This window comes from Ixodes scapularis, unplaced genomic scaffold, assembly GCF_016920785.2.
Source record: "Ixodes scapularis isolate PalLabHiFi unplaced genomic scaffold, ASM1692078v2 PGA_scaffold5__190_contigs__length_132052651, whole genome shotgun sequence".
In the NCBI taxonomy this organism is placed as follows: domain Eukaryota; kingdom Metazoa; phylum Arthropoda; class Arachnida; order Ixodida; family Ixodidae; genus Ixodes; species Ixodes scapularis.
The window spans coordinates 20,715,238-20,729,019 of NW_024609880.1; positions in this window are offsets into that span (position 1 = coordinate 20,715,238).

Genomic DNA, 13,782 nt, shown 5'->3' on the forward strand with positions numbered 1-13,782 from the left:
AAGGAATCAAATGATTCAATTAGAAATTGAATAAAGTATTGTTTTTATATTATTGAAAATCACTGAGTTCGTTGTGCGCCTAAATGATTACTCATTGAAGACGCAGATGGTGCCTTGATTATACTAACTGACCGCTTAAGAAAGGCAATAAGGCTTTCAAATATCTCATTATAACGCCTCAGCCAACGAGATTGATTCGTTCGGCGACAATAACACCAAAGAACCAAACTACATCGCTAACAACGCCGAATCGCAAAGCAAGAAAGCCGCGCCCCGAGTTTTTCAAGTTGTCAATGATACAGAATGCCTTTTGTATTATATAGACTGATCAGCCAAAACATTATGGAAATCAACGCCTTAAGCGCAATCAGTGTTATTTGCCATTTCCTGACGCGGCTGGTAGACAACGACTACTATAGGGATACAGAGGAACCGTTTTGATGCGGGGATTCCCGTGGTCTCCCTTCTCCTATAGCTGTGGTAACGGCCGAGGGTCGGAACGCTCGGCCTCCTTTGCCGTGAGCTCCGACCTGTTTGTGAAGCGAGAGTTTCTTGTCTTGGAGGGTCCTCCCCTCACTCTATCTCGGGGAGTTACCGTTCCCCCGCTCGGGTGCGGCTCATGGCCAACAGGCGAGGTGGTTTCTCTTCGTCTTTTCCCACTTTCAGGAAGGAGACTCGTCTGGTGACCGCGAAAGAGATGGGAAGGGTTTCGGCGACATCTCCGAGGTTTCCCCGATCTTGGCTCTCCGGAACCCCGTGCCTGGCAGGTAAGAGCCTTTTCTTACCTTGCCGGCGCGGACAGGGGGGCATCTCGGATGAGAACATTGTATTTCTTTGAGAAGAGTCTTTTAACAGATATTTTTTGACTCTGCCCTTAGTCTGGTACACGCGTCTTCTCTTCCGTTATATTCGAGAGAGTAAGACCAGGAATAGCGATCATTGACACATGCGGGAGTCTTTAAGTGAACCGACCCGCGGTAATGTAGCCCTAAACGGCGCCTTTACTGCCGCTGAGATGTGGGAATCGCGCAACTATGTTTGACGTCCCTTCGAGATCGCCGCCGCTGTTGAGATAACCCTTTGGTTCCTCTATCCAAACTACTCTTAGTAGCTAACAATCTCACATATTGGCAGATTTAAAGGCTGCTGATTTACGCGACTTTGACAGGGTGAAGATTGTGATGTCAATTAGCTGCTTACTAGCTATTCCTTGTCTTGTCTTCCTGACCGCAGCTAGAATCTTCCAACTGGACAAGGCTCCATGACACAGGGCCAGAAAACGCGCTTTGAAGGGCACGACGAAGTACAGTTGATGACCTGACCACCGAACTCGTCAATATTGTAATCGTAGTCTAAAGGAATTGCGTGAAATGTGTTTACAAATTTCGTTCAATCTTACTCAAGGCACTTACCAAGTACTTGTAGATACCAAGCAAGCAACTGTCCTGCGTGTCAGAGGTAGACCAAGTATTAGGTGGGGGGTGGTTATAATGTTTTCGCTGGTCAGCGTATTAAGAATGTCGCGGGGCCTTTTGTCTTTTGGGCACTTGCGTCAACGTCGATCGCTGCTGCTCTGCGCGTGCAAGATACGAGACGACACGGTCCGTCTCGTGCACTGCCGCCTACCTCCTTTGGACTAGAGTACAGGTGGCGTCACGCGCGCATCAAAAGTTTGGAGAGATCGGTCTATTTAATGGCTTTCACCTCCTGCACAGGTTGGCTGGTTATTCTCATATGCGCGATGCCGTTTGGTGCAGATGGATAGCGGGCGAAGAGACCAAGTAAATCTTGCCAAAGCTTTGAGATGCGCCATGCTTTCGCCACCTCCTCCTAGCACTCTGTACCGCTCATGACCCACGTCACCATATTCGAGCGGTTGGAACTATAGGGAGCACTCACTGTCGTACCTATAGCTGTGTGTGCGACTGTTGAGAGCGTGCTAACGGCGAGCTCCCAGAGTTCTTTTCCCACGTGCATTGCGGACCATGAGGATTGCCGGTATTAGCAGCCTATTATTGTGAGCTCATTCTGAGCATGGGCTTTAAACATCGGCCTCAAACATGGCGTCCACTGAATACACCCTGTATACATTGGCCCCTGGGAAATTATCTCCAAGCTCCCCGTATCGTCCCAGTTTTGGTACATAAAATAGGCAGTCTCTACTTGACCTCTCCGACCATTGTTAGCCGATCGAAATTCTCGCTGACAGGCAAAACAACCACACATCTTCAATACCGCCGCCACATGCGGCGTCGCCCCTTTGCGGCTTTAGAATAATTTCTCTGTTTTAAAACGCGCAAGAACCATGAAATTGCAAAAAATGTGCGGAGATGAGCATGACTGATTGATAGGTTGTCTGCACACACAGTACCAAAGACGATTTTATTGGCGAGAAACGCGTTCAGTACGATGAAACTCCATAGCGATTTCGGAGCGACTGGTTCAAAACAACCCTTTCGAAGCTTCGAAAGGACCAAAATTTCACCATCTTCCCGAGGGGAACCATGGGGTGATGCGGAGCATCGTTCCATCACACTTCATCGGAAGAACGGAGGGAAGTAGAGTCAACAGCGGTGAACTGAACGCGCGCAGAAATTGGTTTGCTCTTTATGTTTATACAGCCTTGATGGAGATGCGCCTCAACGGGTAATCGATCTCTTAGCTGTAGATGAGAAATTTACCCAGTGCAGTACAGCCGCTAACCTGGGATTCTTAACGTGCCTCACGCAGTAGTCATCACAGGGACTCGAACCCAGGGGTGGCAGGGACTCGAACCCAGGAGGTTCCCAGCGCAAGCTTTCGCTCCACGCTCCGAGCTGAGACGCGTTAGCCCACTCGGCCACTTCCTCCCCTTGAACGCGCGCAGCGCGCTGCCGCTGCTTATATTCAAACTTGAAGGAGAGGAAACTAGTGGAGGAGAGTTGAGGCTGCGCGCGCGGTGTGAGTAGAAGCGAACGCACGCGAAGTGCACGCAGCTGGTAGCTGCGTGCACTTCGCGCAGCTGTTGAAGAGAGAGAGAAAACGCACGCGCAGCTGTTGGAGAGAGGGACGCAGCTGGTAGCTGCGTGCATTTCGCGCAGCTGTTGGAGTGAGAGAGAACGCACGCGCAGCGAGGAGAGTTGCGCATGCGTAGTGTGAGTGCGGACTACGACGCCGCGGGACATAGCCCGAGCAAGAGATGCTCCGCATCTAAAATGGCGATTACCTTAGTAATAGACAACGATCAGTCATTCACGTCGAGAGGGTTTGGTCGTCTGTATGTTAGTATCTGTTTATGTTGGGCTAGCAGGCAGGGAAGACAATGGCGGTACTTTCCCCGAATACAGTGACTTTAGTTGGGAAACATTTTCCAAAATACGCACATCACGTGTAAGAGGACGAGGAAGAACAAGCTCAAGCTCATGAGCTTTAAATATCTTGGTATAACAATTTCTAACAGCTTATCTTGGTCCTCACACATTGAACACGTTTGTGCAGCTGCCCGTCGAAAACTTGGTATGATAAGGCACAAGCTTAAGCACGTGCCTTCTCATGTGAAACTTTTAGCCTATAGCACATTGGTAAGATCGAAGTTAGAATACGCCTGTACAGTCTGGGATCCATTCACAAAAAAGATACCAAGATACTGGAAGATGTTCAAAAGCAAGCAGCTCGTTTTATATTTAATCGCTATCACCCGCATGACTCACCTGCTGCCTTAATTCAAAGTAACAACATCTTCTCTCTTGAATCACGAAGGAAGCTAGCTAGACTAAAATTTCTTTATCAACTTTGGTTTAAAAAACTCCGGCTTGAATCGTCGTCCTTTCTTCACCCATCCTCGACTAGGCGCACAAGGCATGACCATCCGCATAAAATAACTCCAGTATTCGCTCGAACAAATGCATTTAAATACTCCTTCTTTCCGAGAACCATAACAGAATGGAACAACCCACCTCATCACATATTTATATCTGACAATGTTTTGGAGTTGATTGAGCGTTTGTTTGATGTGTAACTCTTTGCATAGTGTTTTATTTTCCTGTTTCCCACTACCGCCACCCCTCCCAACTTTGTTGTGAGCTATTACATGTGCTTTATTACAATTTTTTCATAATTTTCCCCTGTTCCCCTCTTCCATTTTACGGATTACCTGGTGTTGCGCTTTTTTGACTCCACTTCTGTAACCCCCAATCCTGCTTGGGCCGGAAGTGGCCTCCAGTATTCCTAAATAAATAAATAAATAAATAAATGCTTACGGGCACGGGGCACGTACGACACATTCAATTTGCATTCGTTCAAATGAGCAGCCATGAATTGACGTGAATTATTAAAGCAGTGAAGCAATTGAATGTAGCCTCTGCCTTCGTATATAACAGGTGGCGATGAGAATAACCAACGGGGAAGACATCCTCACCGAAGGAGAATGGCAACGAAGCAGAGCGCTAGGGGACCTGCACGTAGACGACTGGAAGGGTTGGAGACAACGAAGTCAGAATCGTGACAGCAATACGTCGAGCGACTTCAATTATACTTGCTGGCTAATTGAATCCTGGATGACGCCCTGAGGTGCTCCGTTTTCTGCAGCGTATCTGGATCCTCCACGTACGCCTTCCTTCGTACTCAATGTTCTCTAAAAATGCTGAGTGAAGCGCTTTTGTAAGAATTGTTATGGACTTCGTGCCGAAGATATGGGTTATTGTTCATCGATTCATGGAAAACAATAGGACAAAAGCGAAGCATCCCCTTACATTTATTGAGTCAAATAGATTGTCCAACTTTAAAACAATTGTATTCCAATTTGCGTGAAAGTAGACACTAGAGCGGCATGTTCAATATTGAGCTCATGCTGTCTCTCAAAGGTGGAAATGAACTACTCTCGGACGCATCGGAAAGCAGTTTTTGGAATGCAAAAGTTCAATCACTACATCTACGAAATAAACACACGGAAAGGATAAACTGTATCTTTATGTATCTAAGAAACCGATATCGAAGCTGGTATCACCGAAAGTCATATGCCGTATACAAATGTCGACCGCTTACAGCTACGAGTTGCTGTACCATTCATGTCGACAAATGTGGTATGCGGATGGACTCGGGCGACTTTTATTATCTCCGCACAACTTCGATTAGCCCCATCTTCCAGTAGATGCAGGTAGCAGATAACAAAGTGCGTCGTCTGCTCGTTGCGCCTTTTGGGAGTTGGCGCCACAAGTTACATTCGTTGTCAACTCGGTCGTCTGGGAACACGTCCGCCGTTTTCGTTGGCAAGCTTGTTGGTCTTATCATTTACGAGAAAAGAACTACGCCTTGAAATTTCACAAGTTAAAATGCACAAGCTCAATGCACATTCGGTGAAAGTTTGAACGTTTTATGTGCAGGTGCCAATTTTTTCAGGCTCGTTTTACAGCGTAAGATTCACTGTGGCCACTCTATATTAGCATTAGTTTCGTGACCTCTATATGTGGAAAGATTTTCGGAGAAGACAGGGCCATTTAGTTGAAAGATTTTTCCGGGCTAACATCAAAATAGAGGTATGGTACAAATTCACAGCCAAATGAATCTCCGGAGGTTTCAGCGCAGGAAGAGGACGTCGAAAGGTACACTTTATAGGAGGTATTGCATGATTGGCGACTACAGCCGAGTTCGCGGCTGATGAACGCGAGCTGACGGCCAGATAATGATGTAAACGTTCAATTAAATATCAAAATATCCGAAGATGGGTGGTGCCCTTAGTCCAGGGCTCCAGTGCTGGCCGCTGCTGCCTGGGCCCTTCAACTGGACGACGTTGGTCGTCCGGGAGCGAAGTGAGCAACGCAGTTTCCGAAGTCTCAGTGGAAAAGGAGGGGAGGGGGGAAAAGATGGGTGGGATTTTCAGGCCTACGTGGCGTGGTATAGAGACTGGTACTCCGAGCAATGTGGGTAGCTAGCTAGGGTACATGGTGGGATAAAACTTGTGGGGGAGGGCGAGGTGTCTATAGGTGTGGAATTGGGGTTAACGCCGGATCAAGGCCTCTTCCCGCGTCAGGCTCTGATGTGAAGGGGCTATCTAAATCTCTCACCTCGTTGATGAGTGAGGATTTCAGAGTATTCGTTGGGTAGGCGAACAAAATTTGACTATTTTGTTGTATTCCTCTATGTGTGACACCCTGTGTGTACAGACGCGGGCAACGGCATGGACTTGCCGATTTCCCTCTACAGATGCGTGGAGTCCAGATGCTTCGTTTCGGGAAGCGGGGTTTGAGGTCAGTTAAGATGCGTAGAGTGCATGGTGTGATTCTGCCGGCTCGGAATCGTCGCAGGAAGGGAATCGGAGAGGATGCATGTATGTATGTATGTATCTTTATTTCTGACACAAAAAAGGGTCTGGGGGGCTGGGGCAAAAGAAGACGAGTTGTCTTCTGACGAGGCTCCAGCCCCTTTTTTACAGCACTCGGAGGAGACACAGGAAAATAAACAGAATAAATATACAAAGAAACAGCAATTTTAAAATCCACAACAAACACAACAACACACACTACTGTCAACTTCGTCCTAACTGCAGATCATGAGTGATTTAGTACATATTCTACAATCCTTTTTTTAAAATAGAAAAACGAAATGTGTGCTTGGGCCATTTCTGCTATGTTTGGGTGTTTGTTTAGTAGATCTGGTACGAGATATGTAAGGTGCTGTGTACCGTAATTAGTTCGAACCCTGGGTTTCGTATACTGTGCATTTCTAAGACTGTAATTTGCCGAGGTTTGATTGAAGATATAAAGAAAGGGCGCTTCGTTTTGTCTAGTTTTATTAAAAATAAATATAGATAATTTGAGAAGCAGGATTTGATCTATATTTAATATTTTATACTTTTGAAATGCTGGGAATGAGTGTTCGTACCTATTAAGGTTCTCAATAAATCGAACAGCCTTCTTTTGCAAAATAAATAGTTTTTCCTTATTCGTTTGTGTAGTGGTTCCCCATACTAACATACAGTACTGTAAGCGTGAGTAGACCAGCGAATAATATAATTGCAGTTTCACCCTTTTTGGTAGTAATTCTCGGAATTTGTTTAATATTCCTATTGCTCTTGAAATATCAACCCTCATTTTTTCTATGTGTACAGTCCAACTGAGTGTTTCTTCAAACCATACACAAAGGAACTTGTGATACTTAACGCCTTCAATTTTTTCCCCGTCAAAAAAGATGTTCAATGTACGCGAAATAGGTTTGTTTTTTGATCTGAACAACACATATTTTGTTTTACTAGTGTTAAGATTAAGCTGGTTGCGCTTTAGCCACAATAATAATTTACTGAGCCAACTATTTGCAAATTCCTCGAGCTGATCCAGATTTCCACTAGAAAAAAAGACATTGCTATCGTCAGCATATAAAATAATATCACGCGATTCAGGTATATTCACAATATCGTTTATATAAATTAGAAATAATAGAGGCCCCAGTATGGAACCTTGCGGAACGCCATATATTATCGGTGCGAGTTTAGATTGAAATCCATTAAGTACCGTATATTGAGAACGCGAATATAAATAGCTGCGAATTAAATCTAGTGCGTTACCTCTAATTCCGTACACCGATAGTTTCTCCAGTAAAATTTCATGTTTTACTGAATCAAACGCTTTTCTGAAATCCAGGAAAATCCCAATGGTATATGCATGATTTTCTATATTAGTAATTATTTTATCTTTGATATATATTAGAGCTGATTCGGTTGATTTCCCTTTCTGAAAACCAAACTGTTTGTCAGTTATAACATTATTAATAGTAAAAAACCTGTAAAATCTTGAATTAATTATTTTTTCTACAACCTTGGAAAAAAGTGGTAGTACAGATATAGGCCTGTAATTATTAAGGTTCTCATATGTGCCTCCTTTGTGGATAACACTGACTTTAGCAATTTTCATTTTTTCTGGGAATATACCAGAAACCAATATTTTATTACAAAGATCAACAAGAGGAGGCAACACTAACTCCGTTACTGCTTTAATAGCGGCAACCTTGATATCATCAACACCACTTGCGCAGTTATTTTTTAGGGACATTAGTATGTTGCGAACTTCTGTTTCATCTGTTGGTTCTGAAAATATTGAGCTTAATACCGGAACAGATGAGTAATGGTTATCATATACGGTCGCTGATTCACATGCACCAGATGACAGAAAATGTGTATTAAATTTATCTGCCAATAAAGCTTGCGTATATAGAGTACCATCTATTTTAAGTTCTTCAGGGATGAAAACCGGATTTATTGACATTAATTTTCTCATAGTATTCCACAGCTTAGCTGGGTCTTTATAAATTTCAGAGAACGTAGATTTATAAAAGTTTATCTTCGCCTTTTTAATGTCAAGGGAAAGTTTGTTTCTGAATTTTTTATATTCCATAAGTAAACTCTTATCTTTAGTTTTGATAAACGTTGCAAACATCTGATCACGTACTTTGATTCGGTTGTAAAGTTCCAGCGTTACCCATGGCTTCCTTGACTTTTTATGTTTCTTAATCTCCGCTTTTGGGAAAGCTTTATTATAATATTCTTGAAGCTTTGATACAAAAATATCGTAAGATTTTGTCGGGTTAGGTTCCTTAAAAACATCATCCCAGTTTTCTGTCAAAACGAGATTATAGAAATCTTCCAAAGTGGTTGCGTTTATGAGTCTGGAAAATACTGGGTTATTGCGCAGGAGCTTGTGTTGTGAATTGTGTTGGGGGAAGAAGCAAAAAAACGGTAAGTGATCGCTCAGATCTGCAGTTAGAACTCCAGAAAATACATCCGTTTTTTGGTAATTCGTTAAACAAATATCGATTAGTGATTCCGTACCTTCAGTTATGCGAGTGTGAACGCTGATTATATTTTCACATCCGCTTGCTTGAGCGATTTCTAATAATGCTACACTCGCAGGTCCATTGGTCAACAGATCAATGTTCATGTCTCCAACTAAAACTATTTTCTGATTTATTGACATAACATACTCAAGTAATTCTTCAAGAAAATTGAAAAAAACATTTAAGGCACCTGAGGGTGGACGGTAAACTGCAGCTATTATACAACCTCCGTAACCCACAACCAAAGATTCAAAATCATTATTCATAGAAGTGAAATCATGCAGTACATGGTAGTTTAGTTTGTTTTGAATGTACAATGCAACACCGCCCCCACGACGAGATTCGCGGCAGATAACTTCACATTTATAATCTTGGAATCGCACAATGTCCGATTCTCCTGAGTACCACGTTTCGGTAAATGCAAGAACATCAAATGGAGTAGAAAGTGAATCTAGGAAAAGACATACTTCATCAGATTTATTCCGCAGACTCCGTGCGTTTAGGTGAAACAATTTCAGTGTTTTTGCAGTGACAGCTTTATCAGTGATGCACCGATTGAATAATGCGCTGTCATAGTACGAAGGCTCATTATAATCGCGCGCCATTGTTGTGTCTATTTATTTAGTGGCTTTATACTTCCGGAATGTTTACTCAATTTTAGCTAGATCATTGTCATTGTCAATTCGGATAGGGCGATCGCCGGGTTGCTTCCTGACAAAAACCCTTCCGCCCTTCTGCCAGACAAACTGATAACGTTTTTCCGCTGCCTTCGTCTTTGCCTGCCAAAGCAATCTTTTTGTTTGCGCTGTTAGGTTGTCCATTAACCAGATACCCGACGCGTTATCTTTGAGAACAGCCCTTGCCTGGAACCATCGATCTCTAGTAAGTCGGGACGTGAAACGAACGAGAATCGGAGGAACCTTATCTGGCTTTCCGGGCATCCTGTGCAACGCTTCTACATCGTTTTCAGTCAGTTCAGCAACGCCTAGCTGGTCTGATACTTCTTTCAGTTTGTGCCACAGGCTTTCGTTTGGGAGACATGGAAACCCATGCACCTCAAGGTTCTGTCTGCGGCTGTATTGTTGAAGCTCATTTACTTCCCGTTTTAAAGCTTCGACTTCTCTTTGGGTTCCGCTATTTTCCAGTCTTTCAACACGTTCCCCGAGTTCTTTAATATCTTGGTTTTGCTTTTTCATTTCCACAAGTATCTCATCATATTGATCTGACATGTGCTGCACAGACAGCTCGATTTTGTCTACTGTTTCTTTTATGGAGAGAAGCGCGTCAACTTTCGCTCCGATCGACATTAAGACATTCAGTTTTCTTGTTATTTCGGCCAACTGGTTCTCGGTTTTCTCTACCGGATCTTTTGATGAGGTTTGTTCCTTTGCTTTTGCAATGGTGCATGTTGAACATTGCCAGGACTCTCTTGTTTCATCGGTCATTTTTTTTAGAGCACTTTTTGTCACACCCGAACATTTGCCCATGTGATAGCTAAAACCACACTCTGAACAAGTCATGCACGCCCCCACTGGCAAGACTTCATGGCAGGACAAACATTCTTCTGCCTCTGCCATTTTTAGCTTCTTTCTAATATCAACCAATAGGCAACAGCGGCAGCAGCGATAGCAACACCCAAAATATCAAGCGTATGTACCAACCTGTAACGTGGAGGGCAGCAAAACTTTAGGCGTCTGCGAAGCAACCTGCTATCGCTGCTGCCGAGTGCTTGTGAAGCCTGTCGTTGAGCGTCGTGGCTTTTTCTTTGGTGTCCTGCGATGCCGTCACTGCCACGTAGTTCGTCGCAGCCAATCAGATGGTTCCCTTGACTTGCTGCGATGACTCCGCTTGATCTTGGCGCGTGTGCAGCGATCAGGTCGGCGAAGCAGGGTAGATGAATCGCCTGTAACGTGGAGGGCAGCAAAACTTTAGGCGTCTGCGAAGCAACCTGCTATCGCTGCTGCCGAGTGCTTGTCTTGATAGTGAGGTATTCCTTGCCGGAGGCGATTGCCGTGGCGATGGCCGTTTCTTTTGCTCTCATTGGATTGGTAGTGCGGATGGAGGCCTAAACTACCGTCTTTAGGTAGTGGTCTCTCAAGTTGACTGAGGCCGCTGGTTGATCTGAGTACATCGCAGTGTCAGTGAACCGGTGTAGGCCTTGGTGCCATATTTGTGTGCGCTGGAGGACCCGAGCTCGGGCAATGCGGCGATCGAAGTGAAGGATGGGATGCATGTTCTTGGGGACCGTTGCAACAGCTCTGCGTGCTATTGCAACAGACATTCCTTGTCATCAAGATTGCCATTTGTCCATAAGTGTGAGCTCGTTCTGACCATGTGCAGTGAACAGCCCATTCAGAAAAGATGTCCAGTTCATACTGGCGGCCATAGCTGATTCTGCTCCGCGCGTGCTGACGGCGAGCTTCTACAGGGCTTTTGCAACGTGCATTTCATGCCATCAAAGCTGCCTGTCTTAAACACCTGCAAGTCTGAGCTCGTTCTGAGCATGCCCATTGAAGAGTTCACTCCAATACTGCAAGTATTCAATGGCGGCCAGCTGTGTGCACAAGCGCGCGGTGCCAGCGAGCGTTCACCAGATTCATTTCACACTGTCAAAACTGTTGTTCATGGCAGACAATAATTTGCTTTACCCATATGTCGTGCTAATAACATCTAAATAATTTGTATTGCTAATTTCATTTTATGAAAAACTGACGCCGAAGCTACAACTACGACCGTGTTACCCTGAACAATGTTTGGACTGCACGAGTGCGCGTGCTTGGCTCATACGCTGAAATGCTTAAAGCCCGGCGCTCACTCTTGGAGTTTCGTCACGCTCACACTTGTACACTGTAGCGAAAGGGTGTATTGAAACAAGTGCCATGAGTGATCTGTCAACAGGCTTTCAAAAGAGTTCACGTCAAGCACCGCGTTACTTTCTAAGTATGTGTTAGGGTAGGAGCCCTTCCGGGCGGCAGTGACGATTTCAGGGTAGAAGATTGTATTGAGGGTGTTATCACCCCATGTGCAAGTACGACAAAGAAGCCTAAGCCGACGGCACGAGACACGAATAAACCATTCGGTATGTATCTGTTCGAATGAGTAGTCACCCTTTTACTTGAGTCGTTAAAGTACAGTTATTGTACACTCTAAGAAAAAATGGAGGAAAAAAGTAGCAACGGCGCGCCTTCCTCCCTTCTACCGACGCGCCCCCAAGCGGACACGAGAAAAGGGGAGGAACGAAATGTTTTTCTCCTTCTCCAGGCAGACGGGAGAAAGCTTTCGCCCTCCCGACTCATCGTCTTTCGGTTTCGTTTTTCGAGCAGGTCGCGCGCGTTGTTTAATAAATAGCTGTTGAGATGATTGAGCTCCAGCAGCAGCGAAGGCCGCCTGTAATTCCATCTTCTAGTTTAAACGTCCAGAACATTTCGGTTGCATTGACGTTTTTATCACTAATTTTATCAAACGAGCAAACGAAGCCGTTAGAAACAGCGAAGTTCGGAGCAGTGCCAGCAGCGCCACGTACACTGGGGGATGGCCGTCTCCGGATTAGGGATGCCGCGAACTTTTTTCGAATCGAAGTTTCGATGATCGAATCAAGCGGTTCGAAAGGTTCGAAAGATTTCGATTTTTCGAATTGTTTATATCGTAAAATTCGACGGAGGTCGAATTTTCGAACTTGTTAAGCTAAGAAGTTCGACGCTTTTCGAACCGTCGAACTTCTTACGCTAAAAGATTCGATCTTTTTCGAACTTTCGAACTTATTGCGCTGCAAGGTTCGATGCTTGTCGAACTTTCGAACTTGACTGACCAAAAAATTCGATGAATTTCGAACTTTCGAACTTATTTATCAAGAGAATTCGAAAAGTTTCGAACTTTTGAATTCTGAAAAGTCATAAGTTCGACGAACTTCGAACTTTTAGGGTAAAAGTTCGACGTTCGTCGAACTTCGAAAGACCGGCGGACGGTTTCATTTGATTTCAAGTAGTCGGGTACATTCGTAATTTTTTTTTTTCTCGAACTTTTACACGCGGTGCTGCGTTCGTTACGAAAGACAATGTCGTTTATTTCAATGTTCTGGCATGCTTAGGTTTAAAGAAATAAATCCCCGAAGGGGCGAGGAAGGACGACGGGTTTTTGACGATTATCGTTTGTGCCAGATTTGAAGCACGCTGCAGCCGGAGCTATTTATGGTAGATATGTTATACTTTTTTAAGAATGATTTATGTATAGTTTAGGTAAGTGCCGTCTTAAGATGTGATTATTGTTATTCAACGTGAGTTTCGAAGAAATGTCCAAACATGTATCTGCATGCAATTATGACCTAAACTTGATATTTATTTTCGTCTAAGTTGTTTGAGGTATCGCATTTAAATTAACACCACAGACAGTACATATCATTGCCATCTGCAGAATACAAAAATGATCTATTTATTGTTTTTTCACGTTAAGGAATAAATTAACTCATGAGAGAAGATTTCTAGTAGTGTTCAAGTTCAGCACGTCATCAAAAGAAAACTTTTTTTTTTTTTTCGCTTCACGCTCCTGGGACGTGTTTCTTTTAGCCTGTACACATTTTGGTAAAAGAAACTTGTTTCGAAGTTCTGAACCTCTCAATAGGCAAGAATAGAACACTTCCGACGAATTCTTGATAGTTTTTTTTTCTCCTGCTTTTTATTCCCGCATTTATTCTTTTTTTTTTTTTTCTTTTGTTACTATCGGCACAGGTGTTTAGGTCGAAAAGACAGCTTTGAACTTCCGAACCACTAAGCATGCGACGAGCAGTGCCTTCTGACAACGAGTTTCTAACAATGACCATCTACGCAACCTTTTATGCAGTGAGGAGCGACGTTAGCTATACATATGCATAAATAATTTCAGATCAAAATAAGCTCGACCACGCCCTCTTTCCCCGTATTGTTTTCTTTAACAGTCCGAAATACCTGCAAGGGGGAAAAGGAGGCTGAAGCCCCCCCCCCCCCC